This window comes from Aotus nancymaae, unplaced genomic scaffold (genome assembly GCF_030222135.1).
Source record: "Aotus nancymaae isolate 86718 unplaced genomic scaffold, 86718_ANA_hifiasm-v0.15.2.pri h1tg000057l, whole genome shotgun sequence".
NCBI lineage: Eukaryota > Metazoa > Chordata > Mammalia > Primates > Aotidae > Aotus > Aotus nancymaae.
The window spans coordinates 55,973,820-55,992,812 of NW_026988471.1; the positions used below are offsets into that span (position 1 = coordinate 55,973,820).

General features: G+C 34.7%; 1 long non-coding RNA gene across 2 annotated transcripts in view; it reads right to left on the reverse strand.

The window, feature by feature from the left end:
- LOC105734448 (uncharacterized) overlaps positions 1 to 18,993 on the reverse strand; it is a 75,668-nt gene that overhangs the window by 35,182 nt on the left and 21,493 nt on the right. The window contains exon 1 of one of the 2 annotated variants that reach the window (XR_010337996.1): positions 12,548 to 12,617. The exons of the other annotated variant lie outside the window; for it this stretch is intronic. This is a non-coding gene — a long non-coding RNA (uncharacterized LOC105734448). Of the gene's footprint in view, positions 1 to 12,547; positions 12,618 to 18,993 lie in introns of those variants that run through there. 2 annotated transcript variants of the gene reach the window in all.

The window sequence follows — 18,993 nt, forward strand, 5'->3', positions numbered from 1 at the left end:
AGAATAGAAATCAACAACTGATTTGGTGACATTCAGAGATAACTGCTGTTGCAGGGTGTGACATTGAATATGAAGAGAATAATATTTTGATGGCAGAAATAAATTTGTGTAAGTTTTCTAAGTGTTTATCTGGGTATAATTTGATCACTACTTTCTCAGTCACTACAGGAATCTTTCATGTTTAACCAGTACATTATAGAGGTATGTAGTAACAACTATTGGAGCAAACAAAAGGAGATGGCTTTTGTTTGCTAGTTTGGCTTTCACAAGGGAGAATCAGAAGATATACCATAGAAGTGTGATCCTCAATTTGGTTATACAAGATGAGTATAATGGCAATAGATTGAGATAAAAAGAAACAAATGTGCAAAATCCCAGGAGAACAAAAGATCTTGGTATATTTGGAAAATAATGAGAATTTCAGTAAAGCTTTATAATATGTCTCTGCTAGACATGCTGCATGGTCACACAATGACCCTTCTACTCTGAGAGAGTGTCCCTAAATTATCAGTGGAATTGAGTTATCAGCCACTGCAGGCACTAACTGTGAACGCAAATATCTCCCAAAGGCATATATCACACAAACTGGAGTATCATCTGCACTTGATGCCCTCACTGGGGATAATTTGAATGACCTTTAGGTGAGACCAGTAAAAGAAAGAACATTATTCTGGTTGCAGATCCAGAAACCGCAGTGCACATCCAAGGCATCGTTAATTAAACTGTCAACTCAACCTCCTGCTACCTCTCAATTGTATGCTAAGAAAAATGGTCAGGCCCTGGGATTTGATTTTACCCTCCTTAGGAATAAGTTAGCCTGTTGTTACTGTTTCATGGATGCTGGCAGTAGACATGAGACTCTTAGGTAGAAGGTAAAGAATTTCATTACTCATGGCAGTATGAGCATCATGTTTACATTATTTTTTCTTGTTCCGCTGGTTCAATGGGGCCAGTGCAGAGAGCCCAGATGATGGCTGCACATGCAGTGGCTTGCATTATGGGAGAATACTGAGCATCGATAACTAACCTACTCTAAGCAGTAAGCAAGCCCACTCTGTTCTAGAGGGAGACATTATCTCATCCCTCAAGGTTGCTCACTGTAAACACAACTCTGAGAAATGGCCAAGGGAAAGAGCTGTCAGGACCTTGCATGTTTAGTGTACCCACTAAAACTAAGGAGTATGAGACTTCGTGGAGGACTGTTACCCAATAAAAACATAGATGAGATTGTTGAAGTAAGTTCACATTCAGAACGTTATTCCATATAAGACTGTCCTACTTTCATTCATGTATTCATTTAGTTAGTTGTGCTATCAGTCTGCTACTTTTATTTATGTATTCACTTCATTACTGATGAGGAAATAAAATTTCACTGTACTTTTCAGTGTTCCTGTAAAAATATTTAGCTTGGCCGGGTGCGGTGGCTCATGCCTGTAATCCCAGCACTTTGGGAAGCCGAGGCGGGCAGATCACAAGGTCAGGAAATGGAGACCATCCTGGCCAACATGGTGAAATCCCGTCTCTACTAAAAATACAAAAAAATTAGCTGGGCATGGTGGCACATGCCTGTAGTGCCAGCTACTTGGGAGGCTGAGGCAGGACAATTGCTTGAACCCAGGAGGTGGAGATTGCAGGGAGCTGAGATTGCACCACTGCACTACAGCCTGGGCGACAGTGCGAGACTCCGATTCAAAAAAAAAAAATTTAACCTGCTGAGACACTGAAGCATTTTACTCTTCACATACATGAGAATTTGGTCTGTAGCTATTTGTCCACTTAATGGTTCTGATGTGAAGGACAATAAAACAAATATTTTCTCAAGAAGACCAAATGGTTATATTCTGGAATAGTTCCCCAGATAAGCGTCAAGATGCCAAGGAGACTGGAAAACTCTCTCTCCAGTATTGTTATTTCAGAAGAAACAATGCCTCAGACACACAGGACTATCTGCATCCTGGAGATATTTTATTTACATACCAAATGATTAGAGTAAGGATTCAGGTCCATTAGGATTCAGGGTCTCTAAGAAAACCCTTTTAGGAAGGGAGGGAGTTAGTGGCCTCTTTCTTTTTATTAGCAGAGAACAACAAAAAACATTTTCCTTTGTCTCTCTCCTATGGAGTATCTGATACTTAGAAAAAAAAAATCTATCAGCTTTCATCATGTCACCACAAAGTTAAGAGAAGAGGAGTGGATGCATTCATTTTTTACAGTGAGATAATAAGCAATTTGTCTCTGAACCCAGACATCTCCTGGGAGCATTAGGATAAAATTTTTAAAAGATGAATATTAAAAAGAAACAATTAGGCAGTTATTCCACAGATATCTATTACAAACCTATTATGTGCCAACTCCAGTTTTGACGCCAAAGATAAATCAGTGCTAAAAGAAGCATGGCACCTAACAAATGGAGTTTGCAGTGTAAGAAAAAGATTCCCTAAGCCAAAATAATAACAACACTGTTATAAATTATTATAAATGCTGTAAAAATAAATCAGGTTGTTAGGAAGGAGAACAAGGAAAATCCAATTAAGATTAGTATTAGACAAGCAAGATCTCTCTTAGAAATTACTTCATAGCACTTAACATATATTGATAACGATGAAGATAGAGACTGTATTTATCTTCCTATTTATTGTCATTTTTTTCTTTCTTTTGTCTTCTAGCTTTGCCACTAAGTTATCCCAGTACCTAGAATAAAGCTTTGTAAATAATAGAAAGTCAAGAAATATATGTTAAATAAATGAATGAATGAAAAGTTATTTGGGCATTTAAACTTAGCCCTAAAGTGAGGTGATGAGTCAGACCATAAATGGAGAAAAACCATTCCAGATCCGAGAAAAAGCATTTTGAACAATTTCACAGGAGTAAACGATAACTTACTGGCCATATTAAGGATATTATATTTATCTCTAGATAATAATTTTTACTTTTTAGCGAAGGGATGACAATACCCAAATTTATATACTTTTAAAAACTCATGCTGGCTATGGAGTGAGCAATGGTTGCTCTGAGAGAAAGAGGAAGTAGAAAACTCACTTAAGAAGTATTTCATTAGGCTATGGGGGACAGGTGAGGAAGGTGACAGCAGACATAGGAATAAGGGCTAAAATTTAAGATAGGACTTTTACTTATAATCATAGGGAGTTGCTGATGAGGATGGAGAGAGAAGCTGGTATGGCTGTTGGTCACGAGGTCACAGCGTGAAGTACAGAGCACATGGTAGTGCCATGTGGAAAGATGGAGATGTATGAAGGAGAAATATAAATAGAAGATCCAAAAGTTAGGAGTTCAGTTTAGGACAAGTGAAATTTTAGATCAATGGAAGGTAACCAGATGGAGAGATCAAGATATACGGTTTTGAAAGATCAGCATTATATATATAGCTATCTTCAACGTCAGTATACCTATATGACATTTAAAGGCAAAAGAATAGATGAGATAATCTAGACAGTGTTTAAATGAAAAGGGCAAGAGGAAGGCAGTTAGAGGATAGACGAGGAGTCTGAAAGGAAACGGAAGAGTGACTAGAAAGGAAAAGGCAAACATGGTGAGTAGATAGTAAGTCTAGAGCAGAAAAGTCCTCAGAAAAGAAGGAACAGAAATGGGGTGATTCTGAGAACATTGTAAGAAGGGTTTAAAAAAAAAAGTCCATTGGATTTAATAATGTGAAAGTTATTGATGACACTAGCAGTAGCAGTTTTCATAGAATTTGGGTATGGAAGCCAGATAGGAATCCATTGAAATCTGAATGTGTGGCATTGCTCTGTGAGCTCTGAAAGGATGACTCAAGAATGCATGCAGCCTGAAAATTAAATCCACGGCAAAGAAGTGAAATGTAAGTAACAGCAAATTAATCAGTAACATATTTGGGGAATTATTGATTGTAACACATGACTCATTTTGTAGCTGATTTTAAAAATACTGGAACTATATCTCCGGCCAATAATGATTTGCAAAATGACAGTGGAAGCATTTAAAGGATTGTTAAGCATAAGGTACTTCATGAAAAAATTTGGATCATGCTAGAAATATATACAGTTAAATATGTATATTTAAATTTTAATTACTAAAAATAAAACCTATAGAATCCAAACCAGCAGATGAAGTACAAAATGAGGGAGAGGGAAAGGAAGAAATGAAAAGAAAGTGCTAGGATTCAAATGACTCAGAAGTTTTCAAGGCTAAATGATTGGGAAGATAACATTTACATAAATGGAAAAGGATATGCAAGAATATGAGACAAAGGCAAAAGATTTAAAAGCATAGTTTACTAACTTGTCAAGGGTAACGATCACCAATTTGAATTAGCAGCCCCTTAAAAGGTGCAGTCAGTGAACTGAAAAAAATATTAAGAATTTGTGTTTCTACATATGCAAAATTTACTAGTTCCTTACCATTGAAATGAAATGTGATTGAAAAAATGATATACTGATTAAAATTTTGCTCTTAGGAATGCATTCCCATAACAGTGAAAAGAAAAAAACCTCTATCTACAAGATTAAAGTAGAGGTAATGTTGGCTTTCTTAGCTTTCAAAAGACAGGCCAAAGAATTTAAACAAACAAATAAAAAAAGACTTTACAACATTTGAACAAAAAAACCTACTCCTTTCCTCAACCTAGTCATAATAGAGCAAACGTTTACTCTTAGTGCAAACTAGACACCAAGCAAGTACAATAGGAACACGAAGATCTTCTATGTCAAGGGAGAGAACACTGTGAGTAATTTATTACTACATTTAGTAGGATGTAGTAGGAGATGAACACTGTGAGTAATTTATTACTACATTTAGTAGAATGTAGTAGGAGACAAGTCCGTAACATTTACATCATCATGACTTTGTGCTTCCATTCATTCCTTCACAAAGCATGAGTTCCAAGCTTGTTTCAACTTCATCCTATAGTTGAACTTAGTTACTTAAGTGATCATAACCAGCTATCTTATAATTGTAGTGTACTTTATATTATTTTATACTGAATTCTGTATTTTTTTTACACAGTCTTAAGAGGTAAGTTGCTATGGCTATGATATCAACTTTACAGATGAAAACATCTGATTTGGAGAGATGAAATTTCTCTCCTAGTTTTATAAGTCTTTAGAGGCAATTAAAAAATGGGCAGTTCTCAGATTTGCTAACTTTGGTTTTTCTTTGTATTAAAGTACATTTTCAGACAATATCATATAATAAATGTTAGCTATAAAGTTGGTTTGGTTAAGCTCATTTGTAAAATAAAGAATTTAAAGCATAATTACATTAGTATATTTTAAATTAAGAAACCCATACTAAGTGGGGTCAATTTGATTTAAATTTATGCTTATAGCAACTTGCACAATAAAATATTTTAACAATAAATAAGAACTGAAGGAGTGGAGCCAGTATATGGACACAATTATTCTGAGAAGCCTTGTTGGCACTAAGGGTATGAAATATTACAATCAGGCAGGGTTTTGTTGGTAAAACATAAAGATTTCTAGTCTCTCTGCTTTGTGTAGTTTGGTTCTTAACCTCATGAAAACAGATTAATGTGTAAAATAAAGGAGTGATAGAATTTCAGCAACTGCTGTCACAGGACCTGGACCAAGTAATTTGCTAGAGCATTAGGCAACTGCTGACATACCTCTCCTCTGCCTAGCCTTCAAAAGTTTACAGCAGAGGAGGTGGCCTGGCTCAACTCTCATTTCCCTCCAGTAGGTCTTAACAGCCAAATGCAGTCAACCTGATGCAGAGATTTGAAAGTAAGGCCTAATTTTTCAAAAACTCTAGAGTAGTGATTTACAAACTTGATTGTAGAATAATAATTAACACATGAGCTATTAGGAAACACAGATGTGGAGTCTTCACCCCTTGAAAGTTTGGTTCTCTGGCCATAGAGTATGCTTTGGGCATCTGTAATTATTTAATACCCCTCTAGATGATTTGGCTGTTAAGATGGAAATGACTATTTTACTTGTCAACTACCAGCCTATGAGGCTGGGGACTCTCTTGCAGCTTCTTCTAACTTCTGAATTCTCAGTCCACTACTTTAGATACACTCCATTCTCAAGGGAAAGAGAGCAGTTTGTTTTCTTCAAAAAAGGTCAGGACATTTATTGAACATATTTTCATATTGGAGGAGAGTACTACTATTTACAGAGGATACCTCATGATAACATTGTCTATTTGCTGCCTGGGACAGAGACATCAGGTCATGTATTTTCCTTCTTGTGAGCATTATTAAGTAGCTAAATTAGATGGAGCCTTCTTTATAATCTATATCTCTATCTTTCTACATTTCAGTCTGTGCAGTAGCAAAACAAAAGGGTCACTGGTACATACAGTGATGGTTCTGAATTTTAATGGCAACCTTCTTTTTTTTATTTAATTGACAGATAATAATTGTAGTGATTCATGTACATAGGTACATGTAATATATCAAATCAGGATTTTAGCATATCCATCATATGAAACATTTATTATTTCTTTGTGTTGGGAGCATTCAATATTCTACCGGGTATTTGGAAGTATATAATATTTTATTGTTAACTATAGTCATCTTATAGTGGCATAAAACACTAGAACTTATTTCTTCTGCCTAGCTCTAGTTTTGCACCTGAGGATAGGATTCCTCAGTTTAGATTTTGATTAGGAGGAGATAGTAATCCAGTTAAGCCTCAAGCCTAGACTATATACCCCATTTTATAAGACCCCTAAACTGGGAATTTGGGGGCTAATGAGTCACCTCTAATATGACCGTACTTCAGATACTCTCTTTGAAAGTTTCTTGCATTCAGTATGCCTAGGAGTATCTTCAGCCTTTTCAATTTGTTTCTGAGATTTTTGTCTGGCCTTATTGTCTATATCATGCAGTGCCTTCTATTATTAAAAAAGAAAAACACTGTACTTTCAAGGCACTGACAATCATGTACACATTCTCATCTGTCATTTTCCCACAGCTATTCCATTGTTCCCAGGCCAGAGTCCTGTTGCTCCTCACTCTTTGGGAGAAAGAGTAGAGAAACAGTTCCCACTTCTCTGAGCTATGTTTATTGAGGCTATAATCTGTGCATAGCTCCCAAGGTGCAAACTTCTTTAAGTTGACTGTAGCTAATTCCCTCCCAAGTGCATGTGTTTACGACCAGAGTACCAAGGTTGGGTCATATCAATATAGTCACCACTGAATGAGCTGTTGATTTTGTATCTTATTGAAGTTTCCTTGTAATTTTGGGAAAATCCACTCCCAGGAAGCCCCTCTGTCCCTTATCAAAATAAATGCTCTGGTCCAAATCTCTATTTCTTCAGAAATGATTGTGATTCTTGTCATAGAAGTCTTCATAATCCCACAGGAGAAAAGTAGCATTGGAAATTGATCTAGTGAAATGTCACATTTTATACTAAAATCTCAGTCTGACTTACTTGGGTTTCCTCCATCCTTAATACTGTATAATTTATAAACTAATATTTGTACATATCTGTCTCTATGTATCCACCTATATATCTATAAACCTATCTCGAGCCATCATATATCTATCTCTATTAGCTACATATCATCCTCTTATATCTACTCCCTCCTTATGAAGATATTAATTTATTAATTAGTTCTGTGTAACTCTACTGACCTGAAGTAAACTGAGATATATGGGAGTTTTAAGCTTAGCACAAATTCTGCAAAAGATTTATGTTCAATATATCTTTTTATAAAATGAGCTTCCTAAAATACTTATTCCAAACACCGAGAAAGAAAAAAAACCTGGTATTTAACCCATTTGGAATCTGATATACATTTTTCTTATTTAACACATTTTTTTATATAGCTTGAGGTTTTTTATTTGATTTTTTAATTATTGTGTTAAGAATTTTTTTATTGAAAGATTATTAATATAAGTCATAGCAATAATAATATAAAGATTAATTTTATATATTCACATTCCTCAGTAAAAGTTAATATGATAAAATTACCATAGAGTTGATTTTTTTTCAACTTTATTCTTGAGTATGACCCAATAAATCTGATTTACAGGGCAATTATACAAAACCGTTTTTATTACTACTTTGGATAAAAGTACTATATAAAATAATCTAATAAAATGGTGACTAAGGCACAGCATGTCCTCAAAATGAAACCATAAGAGCTCTGGCCTTTCATATTCTTATACTAAGTCCTGTTCCTAGAGTTTCTATGAACTCTGAAAAAAATTTCTCTTAGACCCTCCAAATGACAATATGCCTACTAAGCATACTCCCTCGCCAAGGAAATATCTAGTGGCTGCCCTGGTTTTGAAATATATTCTGACTAGTACACCAGATTTGATTCACTTGAAATCTAACTTTTAGAAACCATCAAACAAATGGACAATAAGGAATAGTGCAGAATTCTCTCCTGTAATTAGTACTGAATCATTCTAGATGGGCTGGAGAAATCTTTCATGTACCCAGACCCGTGTACTTCAAGAGCCATCTAACTAAAGAAAATGGGAATGAGACTTGATACCACTCTCAAGGCAAGCAACTCAGCTAACCATCTTCAAATTGCATTTTAGCCTCTGGAAGGTTTGACAAATGTTTGGTTAGTCTAGAAAGAGATATTTGGGAAGGCCACATTACTCAGAGTTGTATGTATCTGAAACCTCTTTTTGTGTGCATATTTTAAACATAATTTTGAAAATGTGTGTACCCAGTATTATATTTTATGATGACTTAAAATGTTTTATTACAATTTTAAATAGTTGGAAAAAATAATTTGAAGCAGATTATGTCAACCCTTAAACAATTTTAAGTCACATAAAACTACATACTTTTATACATATCATATATATATACACACATGTACACATATAAAATGTTTTAAAAATCAGTTACTGTACACCATTCTTTTGTCATAATACATTTTTTCATTACACTTAGTCCATGGAATTTCATTCTAATCTATTTTAAACTTAAAAGTCATTCTTCATCATTCTATTTTATTCCTTTGCAATAAATACCTGTATATAAACTTAGTCTTGTGTGAAGCAAAAGTTTCAAAGATAATGATTTTCTTGTGAACTGTCTTATTTGATATTAGAACACCAAATGTCAGAAAATTTTAAAATAATTATATAACAATTTAACAATAATTAATAAATATAAAAGTATAATTTTACTGAAAATATAAGTATGAGGTGAATGGCAAGTTTTAAAGAATTTGATTTATTATATCTGTGGACAGATAATTTCTTATTAAATATACAGCTAATTATTTTTTAATTTCTGTCACTATTTTAAACTTTGAAAAGCTAATGAACATAAATTAGCAAATAAGAACAGAATGGAGTTCTATACCAAATGTCACATAGTAATCATAATTTTGACTTCCTATATGCTGATAGTTTAATTGAGTCCTGTGTCAATACTGTTGAAATTAAGACATTGGTAACAATCTGCCTTACAAAATGATTTCTTACTCAGTCATTGATTTATTCATTTTTTCAACACTAACAACCATATTTATAATTCTTTCCTTTTTAGTAGTTGAGAGATAAGCTATCAGAAAGGAAAATCTATAGGATACCTTAATAACAGACACATTCTCAGGCAGACTAATATTAGGAAAGAATACATATGGTAATTGAAATTTTAAAATTTAAGTTTCTTTTTTTTTTTTTTTTTTTTTTTTTTGAGGCAGAGTTTCGCTCTTGATACCCAGGCTGGAGTGCAATGGCGCGATCTCGGCTCACCGCAACCTCCGCCTCCTGGGTTCAGGCAATTCTCCTGCCTCAGCCTCCTGAGTAGCTGGGATTACAGGCACGTGCCACCGTGCCCAGCTAATTTTTTGTATTAGTAGAGACGGGGTTTCACCATGTTGACCAGGATGGTCTCGATCTCTTGACCTCGTGATCCACCCGCCTCGGCCTCCCAAAGTGCTGGGATTACAGGCTTGAGCCACCGCGCCCGGCCAAAATTTAAGTTTCTTAATAATCTTTATGACCATGTACTCCTAGGAAAATTTTAACGTACTCCAATGTGTTCCTACAAATCACATCTAAGACTGCTAAAGTAAGGAATTGGCCTAAAGGCAGCAGAATCACCTGAACCCAGGAGGTGGAGGCTGCAGTGAGCCGTGATAATGTTGGTACACCCCAGCCTGGGTAAGAAAGAGACTCCATCTCAAAAAAAAAAAGGAAAATTAAAGTTGAAAAAAAAAAAAGAAAGAACTGACCTAAATTATTACCTTGATTTCAAGTATATAAACTGAATTAAGTGAGGAAGAAACAGATTTCCTGAGCCATAAGTATTTATAACAGATCATGCTTAGGTTTTAGCTATTTATGCTTCCCTTAAAAAACAAAAACAAAAAGATGCTTGTCTTATGTTCCTTAGACCCGGAAAACACATTGATTCATGACAATGTATTTTCAAAAACCAATTTCAATTTCTTTTTTAACATACATAGGTTGCAGATAAAACATACTACATAACTTTCCTGTGTATCTAATCAAGCTCAATGGTATTACACATTCGAGTTTCTTTTGTCCACAATAGACAGTGGGAACAAAGAGTTGAGAATTAAAAGGAGAGAGAGATTGAAATTATTGTTTTCTCTCAACCAGTATAATTCTGCCCTCACAATGATGATGATACTATTCTATAGTTTCATAAGTTTTCATTCACTTTTTAGAAAAGTAAATCTGCATCTAATTATTTATAGAGGAGGGAAATTAGGAAATTGTTATTTTATGTTCAGCATACATATATATAACATGAAGAGTCTAATTAGAAACAAATAATTAAAACAAACATCATAGAAAACATTAAATTTGGGCTACTTCCTAAACATACTCATCCCTTGAAGGATAGAGCAAAGGCAACTAACTAGTGCCACCTGTGCCATTTTGGTGCTAACATCTGTTTCTTTATCAAGAAAGTTTATCTATAAAAGAATCTAAAAGATAAAAGTAATAAAAGATCAAGCTTTATACTGATGTTCTATTGCACAGATTTATTGGTAAAAGTGCTACCAGAGCATAAGAAACTTGTAGATAACTTCAAGTTGAATAGGTTTAACTGAACCTATTTAAAGAAAGAATTGAGATTAGAAGTATAGGGTATATGCAATTGCCCTTCTGAGCACAATTTATCTCACTTAATACTGCAGTTAAATCTGTACCATTCCCCTAGAAATAATCAGCGCTGAGTATTTCAGAAATTCTGATCTCCAATGCATAATTCAAGAAAACAAACGGGTGCTTTTAGATTTCCTTCAGTGTAAAATCTAGATCTAGATTTACTGTTTTCTAAACTTAATGCCCCCACTTCACTGAAACATAAGAACTACGTTTATTTACCTGCAATTCAAGGCCTCAGTGCTTTACCCTTTTTCTTCCTGCTTTATGATGTTGTAGTACTTTTTTTACACAAATACCAATATCAAATAGAAATGGACAATACAGATATTACCCCAACAAATATGTTCATTTAGGCACTGATTAATCACACTTAAAGTAAGATATGTTAAATTTTCTCTTACAACATAATAAAACCAAGAATATCAATTCCTTCACTGTCAGAATAACATAGAAGATATGGAGGAAGACTAGGATTGAGCAAATTAGTTCCATTGCTTTTTTTTTTTTTTTTAATTTAGAAATTTATTCTGTTTAATCCACAAGCTTTATATAGCTTTAGTTTAAAAAAAAAAAAACTGCAAAAAAAAAAAAATCACAAAAAAACAGTGAAACCAAGACACTATTCCAAAGTCTGGGCCCTTCCAGCCTTCCAAATACAAGAGTTCTGAAAGTTGTCTATACCAACTGGAAGAACAAGACAAAAATATGAACAGAGCCATGACATTTCATTAAACAAAATTTTATGTAACTGAAGGATCCTTCCTGGGACTAGCTCATTGCCTTTACAAAAGAAAACACAAAACAAAAAAAAACAAAACCAGGATAGAATGAGTCCAGTGTTCCAAATCAACTTGTTGCACATCAATATAAACCCACAGTGTCCTGGCAAACAACATGCTTTCATTTTCTGTCTCATCCTAGAGCTCGAATCCTGATTCATTTCAGCAGAGACTCCACAGGCAGCAGGAAAGATTGTGGCATTAAAATATTCATTTATACTTTTGTGGTAGTTCAAGAGTGGTCTTATTTCTGGGCAAGCTTACAGACCATACAAGGTCAGAAGCATAACTTAAATGGGTGCTAAGACTCAAATGAAAAAAATGTAAAGAAAAACAAAAAAACCAAAAACCAAAAACAAACAATAAACCCCTCTGGGAACAGCCAGGGCATTTAAAGGAACCATAAAAATGCCAACAGGATCTCACTATTAAGTACATTTGTTAACAAGATCATAATAGCCACTGTGCTCTTTATCCTCCAGGCTGATGGCAATTTTCAAATCTTTTGAAAAAGTCAAAACCCTTTACATTTGATCCTGACCTATTATTACTCTATGAATTAATCCTAAAAGTCAGTACTTAATAATGTGGCTTTTCAATCATGAGCAACAGTGGCTGCCCTTTCTGTCTGTCACTGTCTTCAAACCCACCAGTTCTCTGCTTGTTAGCAAGTTAGCTACTTACCAAGTTGCTTCTAGGCAATTGTGTTTGGCACCTGGCCTCTTAGAGTTCTCTGCTTCCTACAATACTGTAAGATGCTTGGGGCCTAGAAATCACATGGAGCAACCACCATTCAATTTATATGTGGGGATATTTTCCTTTACACATTTCTCAATGTCAGTGGTTCTCACACTCCCAAGGCCAGAATATTCATCAGCATGATTGATCTTGTTTTCACTCTAGAAGACTTTTTGACCTCAATGGAGCTTTTTAAAGTACTGACGCTTTAATTAATGTAGACTGTGGCCTAGGCACCTTCAAGCTCCCCAAGAGCTATAAAGATTATTGATCACTAATCTAGAAGAATCTAGAGGATTCCTTAAGAAACTTTTTAAAATATTTGCATAAAATTCTAATTTTCAAGCATGGGAAATTACTAGAAGATACCTGCTGTTTTTCTTGAGAATTCAAGTTGATAGAAAATATTTAATATCTTAAAACTGTTGACCTTCTGGTTTCACTGTAATAAAAGTAATTGATTATAATAACTGCCCTATGCAAGACAGACATATATGTTATAGTTTGGCCTAATGAGACTTGAAATCCCTAGACAGAAACACTATATAAAGGAAAGATATTTCACAGGCTACTGAACACTTCAAATAGATTTTTTGAAGCTCAGATATACTATAATACATAAAAATTTGTTAATAATGACATATGATAGTAAATAATATTCTTTGCTGGTGTGTGTGTTGGACTGATGAGTTCTGTGAACAGATTTAGACTGAATAGTTTTTACCTCAATTTTCATTCATGTGCTAAGATGTATTTAGTTCCTCATTGATGTCTATTACACATGCATTATGGTCTTAAAGAACACATGTAAATATATATAGCTCATGTGGCAAAATGTTGAGGCTGAGTTATGACAATATGATGAATTCAATAGCTGTCTGAGCCTAGAAACCTTTCATATCTTAAAAAAATAAAATCCAAAAATCTGAAAATGTTTACTTACGGAAAAAAGTGTTTTTTTTTTTAAGAAAAATCTGAAGAGCGGATACATATCATGTGATAACATTGATTATCGTATCACTACCAATTATTATATCACATTATCTAGGTTTCTATATATCCTATTGTAAGAAAACAATAGGATATGAAGGAATAGGGCATGGCAGGGAGATATTTTAATTGAGAGTTTGCATGAAAGAAAAGGTCCAGAACATGAGACAAACTTCAAAGAGAATACTGGGTGTTACATGACAACAATCAACAACAACAATGAATTGGAAGGTAGGAGCAGGGGTTAAGTCATGGAGATCAGTGGGAATGTAGGGATCTGAGCAACCAAACTTCAGAATAAGAGTTGTGATAAAAGACAAAAATAAAACAGATATATAAACCAATAGAAGAGATTAGAAGACCACCCAGAAATAAATCCACACATTTACAGCTAACTTTTGACAATAGCATCAGGAAGATGCATTTGGGAAAGGACAGTCTCTTCAACAGTGGTGCTGTGGAAACAGGATATCCATAAGAAGAATGAAACTAAACTTCTATCTCTTACCATATACAAAAATTAAATCAAAATATATTAAAATCTTAAATGTAAGACCTGAAACTATGAAACTCCTAGACAAAAACATTGGGAAATACTTCAAGACATTGGTCTGGGCAAAGATTTCTTGAGTGTGATCTCAAAAGCATAGGCAAATAAAGCAAAAATGGACACGTGGGATCACATCAAGTTGAAGAGCTTCTGCACAACAAAAGAAACAATCAACAAAGTGAAGAGACAAGTTACAGAATGGGATAAAATATTTGCAAACTATTCAACTGACAAGTGATTAATAATCAGGATTTATAAGAAACTCAAATAACACAGTAGCAAAAAAAAAAAAAAAAAGATCCAAGTAAGAAATGGACAAAAATTCTGAATAGACATTTCTTAAAAGAATACATACAAATGGCCAACAGATAGATGAAAAAATGCTCAGTATCAATAACCATCAGAGAAATGCAAATTAAAACCACATGAGATATTATCTTACCCTAGTTAGAATGGCTTTTATTTAAAAGGGAATAGTGGATACTGGTGAGGATGTGGAGAAGGGGGAGTGCTAATACGCTGTCGTGGGAATGTAAGTTAGTACAGTCACTGCAAAAGATAGTAGGGAAGTTCCTCAAAAAACTAAAACTAGAACTATCATGTGATCCAGTAATTCCACAGCTGGATATTTATCCCCCTAGAAAAGGACTTCAGTATATTGAAGAGATATCTGCACTCCCATGTCTACTGCAAGACTATGAAACATTAGCTGAGACATGGATTCAATATAAGTGTCCATTGATGGATGAATGGATAAAGATAATGTGTTACATATAGACAGTAGAATATTATTCAGCCATGGAAAAGGATATCTTAATATTTGCAACAACATGGATAGAACTGCAGGATACTTTGTTAAGAGGAATAAGCCAAGCATGGAAAGATACTTATCTTATCTCATGTTCATGTTCTCACTTATATGTTGGAGGTAGAATATTGATCTCATGGCAGTAGAGAGTAGAATGATGATTACCAGAGGCTAGGAAATGTAGAGGGAGGCAGAGAGATGCATAGGAAGAAAAAAGAATTGACTAATAGGGACAAAAATATAAACAGATGGAACAAAGTCCAGTGTTTCATAGCACAACAATGATTTATTGTATATTTCAACATAACTAGAAGAATGAATTTGGAATGTTTTCAGCACAAAGAAATAATAAATGTGGGAGGTGAGGAATATCTCAATTTCTCTCTCTCTCTTTTTTGTAGTCAGAGTCTTGCTCTATCGCCCAGACTGGAGTATGGAGAGCAGTAGCAGGATCTTGGCTCACTGCAACCTCCGTCTCCTGGGTTCAAGAGATTCTCATGCCTCAGCATTCTCAGTAGCTGATACTACAGGCAAGAACAACCACACCCAGGTCATTTTCCTATTTTTGTTAGAGACAGGGTTTCACCATGTTGGCCAGGCTGGTCACGAACTCCTGACCTCCAGTGATCCATCCACTTGGCCTCCCAAAGTGCTGGCATTCAAGCATGAGCCACCTCACCCAGCCACAATTTTCCTTATTTGATTATTACATAATGTATGGTTGTATGAAAATAGCACATATATCCTGTAAATATGTACAACTATTTTGTATCCACAAAAATTATATACATATATATATCATATGTCATATATGATATATAGTATGATACATAATATAGTATATAATATGGCATAAGAGGTTAGAGAGACAAAAGGGAATAATAATCTCCTATTTTATATTTATAAAGGCGGCAGCATATTGAGGGTGGGAAGAACACCAATAATAATAATAATGCTTGTGGTTGTTCCTGGTACCCATAATGAATATTGAATAAGAATATGATGACTAAAGAGAAGAGAGCATTTTTCTGGAATGGTTGACTTTGGGTTAAGACAAAAATTAACTTTGCCTCAATTAAAAAAAAAATGACTTTGCCTGTCTTTTAACCAACCCCAGTCCCCACTTGCCTGCTGATCAATTCTTATCTTAATGTCTACTCCAGCTGATCCTTCATTTCAGCTCTAGATTGTGACCTCCTTGAGAACAACAGCATCTCATTCATCTTTTATTTTCCCCTTCTTTGTAATATCCCTGACATATAGAAGGCATTCAGTAAATATTGATATTAACTGAGCTGAAAGCACCCTATCTTCACCTTGATCTCCTGGCTTTCCAAGCTGGCTAAAATTAGACATAATCATTATATTCCTGTAAATGCACAGACTACAGTACTTCAGAGCCTCACGCAATCCACTATCATTCTGCAAAAAGGTAGCATTTTGGATACAAATGAAGTTAACACCTATTTATTTAAGATGGCCTAATTCAAGTAGCAAATTTTTTTGAAAGCATAGTAAAGCAATAGCATGAATAACTGTTTTGCCACCTGACATACTGATAGAGAGAAAAGGAGAAAGCTCTACCCCTAGATAAAATGGTTGATCTCAGTGTATTTTCCATATTAAAAATCTTGACATGAATATCAAAAAAATTACATCATTGAAACTATTAGTAATCATTGTAACTATTAGACCACAGGAGAATGTGCAAGTTGCTGCTAAGTACATGGCATATTTTTATAATTATAATCAGCCCAAACTGCTTACGTGAGTTATACCATTTAAATTAGAAAATTAAAGTTTGAATTATTTTTCTGAAAATTCGCTACTGCTTATTAAAGAAGCTAAAGTCTTGTTGGATGCTAGAATTCTCTATAGCTACTGATTGTGTGCTATTTACAATCAATCTACAATTTGCTTGACTGCTTCCAATAAAATATTAATGCAATCAAACCTAAACTGTTTTGTTCACAGTCATCCTCTTATAATGGGTCAGACTATAAAGCTCTATTGTTAATATAAGCCAAGTATTTGCTGTTTAACTGCATCCAGGTGAGTTTGGGAGTCTCATCCTAAAGTGTTCAAGATATTTTTTTTTCCTTTGGACCAGGACTCAATTTTCTAACTAGATAATTTTCAGCAAAGAATTTATTAATAAGTAGTTGACATAGATTGTCCTAGGCAATATGCAGATTACTGAGGGGTATAAAGTTCTCACATTTGTAGTATGATTTCAGAGACAATAATACACATTAAAAGGTTGAGAACGTAAGACAACATGTTCTCAAAAGAATGCTACATGCCGTCATTTCTGAGGAGGGGGGTTTCTTATTGAGGGTGGTATCAGAAAAGGATTAGAGTCAGGGCATCAAGATGGGGGACAATCATGTGTAAACATCCCTCCTACCAAGTGGCTCTGATCCTGTCCATTACTCAAAAGTAGATAGCCATTGTAAAAACAGTTTAATAAGACGGAAATCTTAGTTATGTTGAAATAACGATATAAAATTAGAGAATTTGGTTGTACTTGAGCTGCAGTCATTAAGACTGGAAAGTAAATGAATGAAAAGATAAAGGATAGAGCCTTCCAGCTGCAGTTAACAAAGGAAAAAGTAAAATAAAGCAAAAACAAGAAGAAACCTTTAGAATTATTTTTCTGGAATAAATAAGCAGGGATAGGGTAAAATAAAAGTGATGAACAGAGTCTGGCACAGATAAATTTACATTATCTTAATCAGAATAGAGATAGTATCTCAAAAATAAATTCCATGAAGTTCTAGATGGTAACAGAAGAGCTTTGATTCCCAGACGTGTTTGACATTGTACTAGTTCTAGGATTTTCTTTATCCTGGATATGACTAGAGTGATACTAAACTTCCTTGAGAAGTTTCAGATTTCCCAGAACTCGCTTCCTACTGTACCCCACCATATGTAATCACTAAATGGCATTACAGGTTTCAACTTTCCATGCAGCTAATGGATCACATCAATTAAACAGTTTATTGTTTCATTAAATCAAATAGTCTGATTGAATTTGATGTAAAAACTAATGTCTAATCAAGCATCCTTTTGGTTTATGTATCAAGTCAAATCAATATATATAACACTATCATAACTGAAGACAAGCTGAGTTCATTGATTATTGAATGAGGAGGAGCTGTATCACTTAAAAAACAAATTTTATGGGTCTCCCTGAGAAGAAATATAAAGAGCTAGCTTTGAGTTTCTCAACAGAAGCACTATTGATGCTGTTATTTTTTTCTTTTTGTTTTTGAGACGGAGTCTTGCTCTCTCTCCAAGGCTGGAGTGCAGTGGCACAATCTGGGCTCACTTCAACCCCCACCTCCTGGATTGAAGCTATGCTCCTGCCTCAGCCTCTAGAGTAGTTGGCATTATAAGCACCAGCCACCAGGCCCAGCTAATTTTTAAAAATATTTTTAGTAGATAAGAGGTTTCACATATTGTCTAGGCTGGTCTCGAACTTCTGACCTCAAGTGATCCACATGCCTTGCCCTTTCCAAAGTACTGGGATTACAGGTGTGAGACACTGCTCCTGGCCACTACTGACACTTTGGACTGAGTAATTCTTGGTTGTGTTTCTGTGTGGTGGTGGGTGGGGGTGTCATATACATTGTATGATGCTGAGCAGTGTCTCTGGCCACTACTCACTAGATGCATGTTATCCTACTCCTCTGAGGGTATGACAATCAAAACTCTCTCTAGATGTTTGCAAATTATTCTTCTGTGGGCCAAATCACCCATGGATGAAAACTGCTGGGTAAGAGAAGAGGAAAAAAAAAGAAAAAAACCCACCAATTTAGGCAATATGAGTTCAATTCTTAAGTTGACATATAAAGCAGGTTGTATACTATTTTTTACAAATGATCTTACATTATTTGTCTCAAAAGAGAGGGTATAGTGCTCAACGGGGTCCAGAATAAGATGAATAATACTGTAGTGGGTAGTTGGATGTACAGGCTAGAGGCTTAAATAATTTTTTTTAACCACTCACTTTTATGAGTCCCTATTGCCCTTTAAAATACG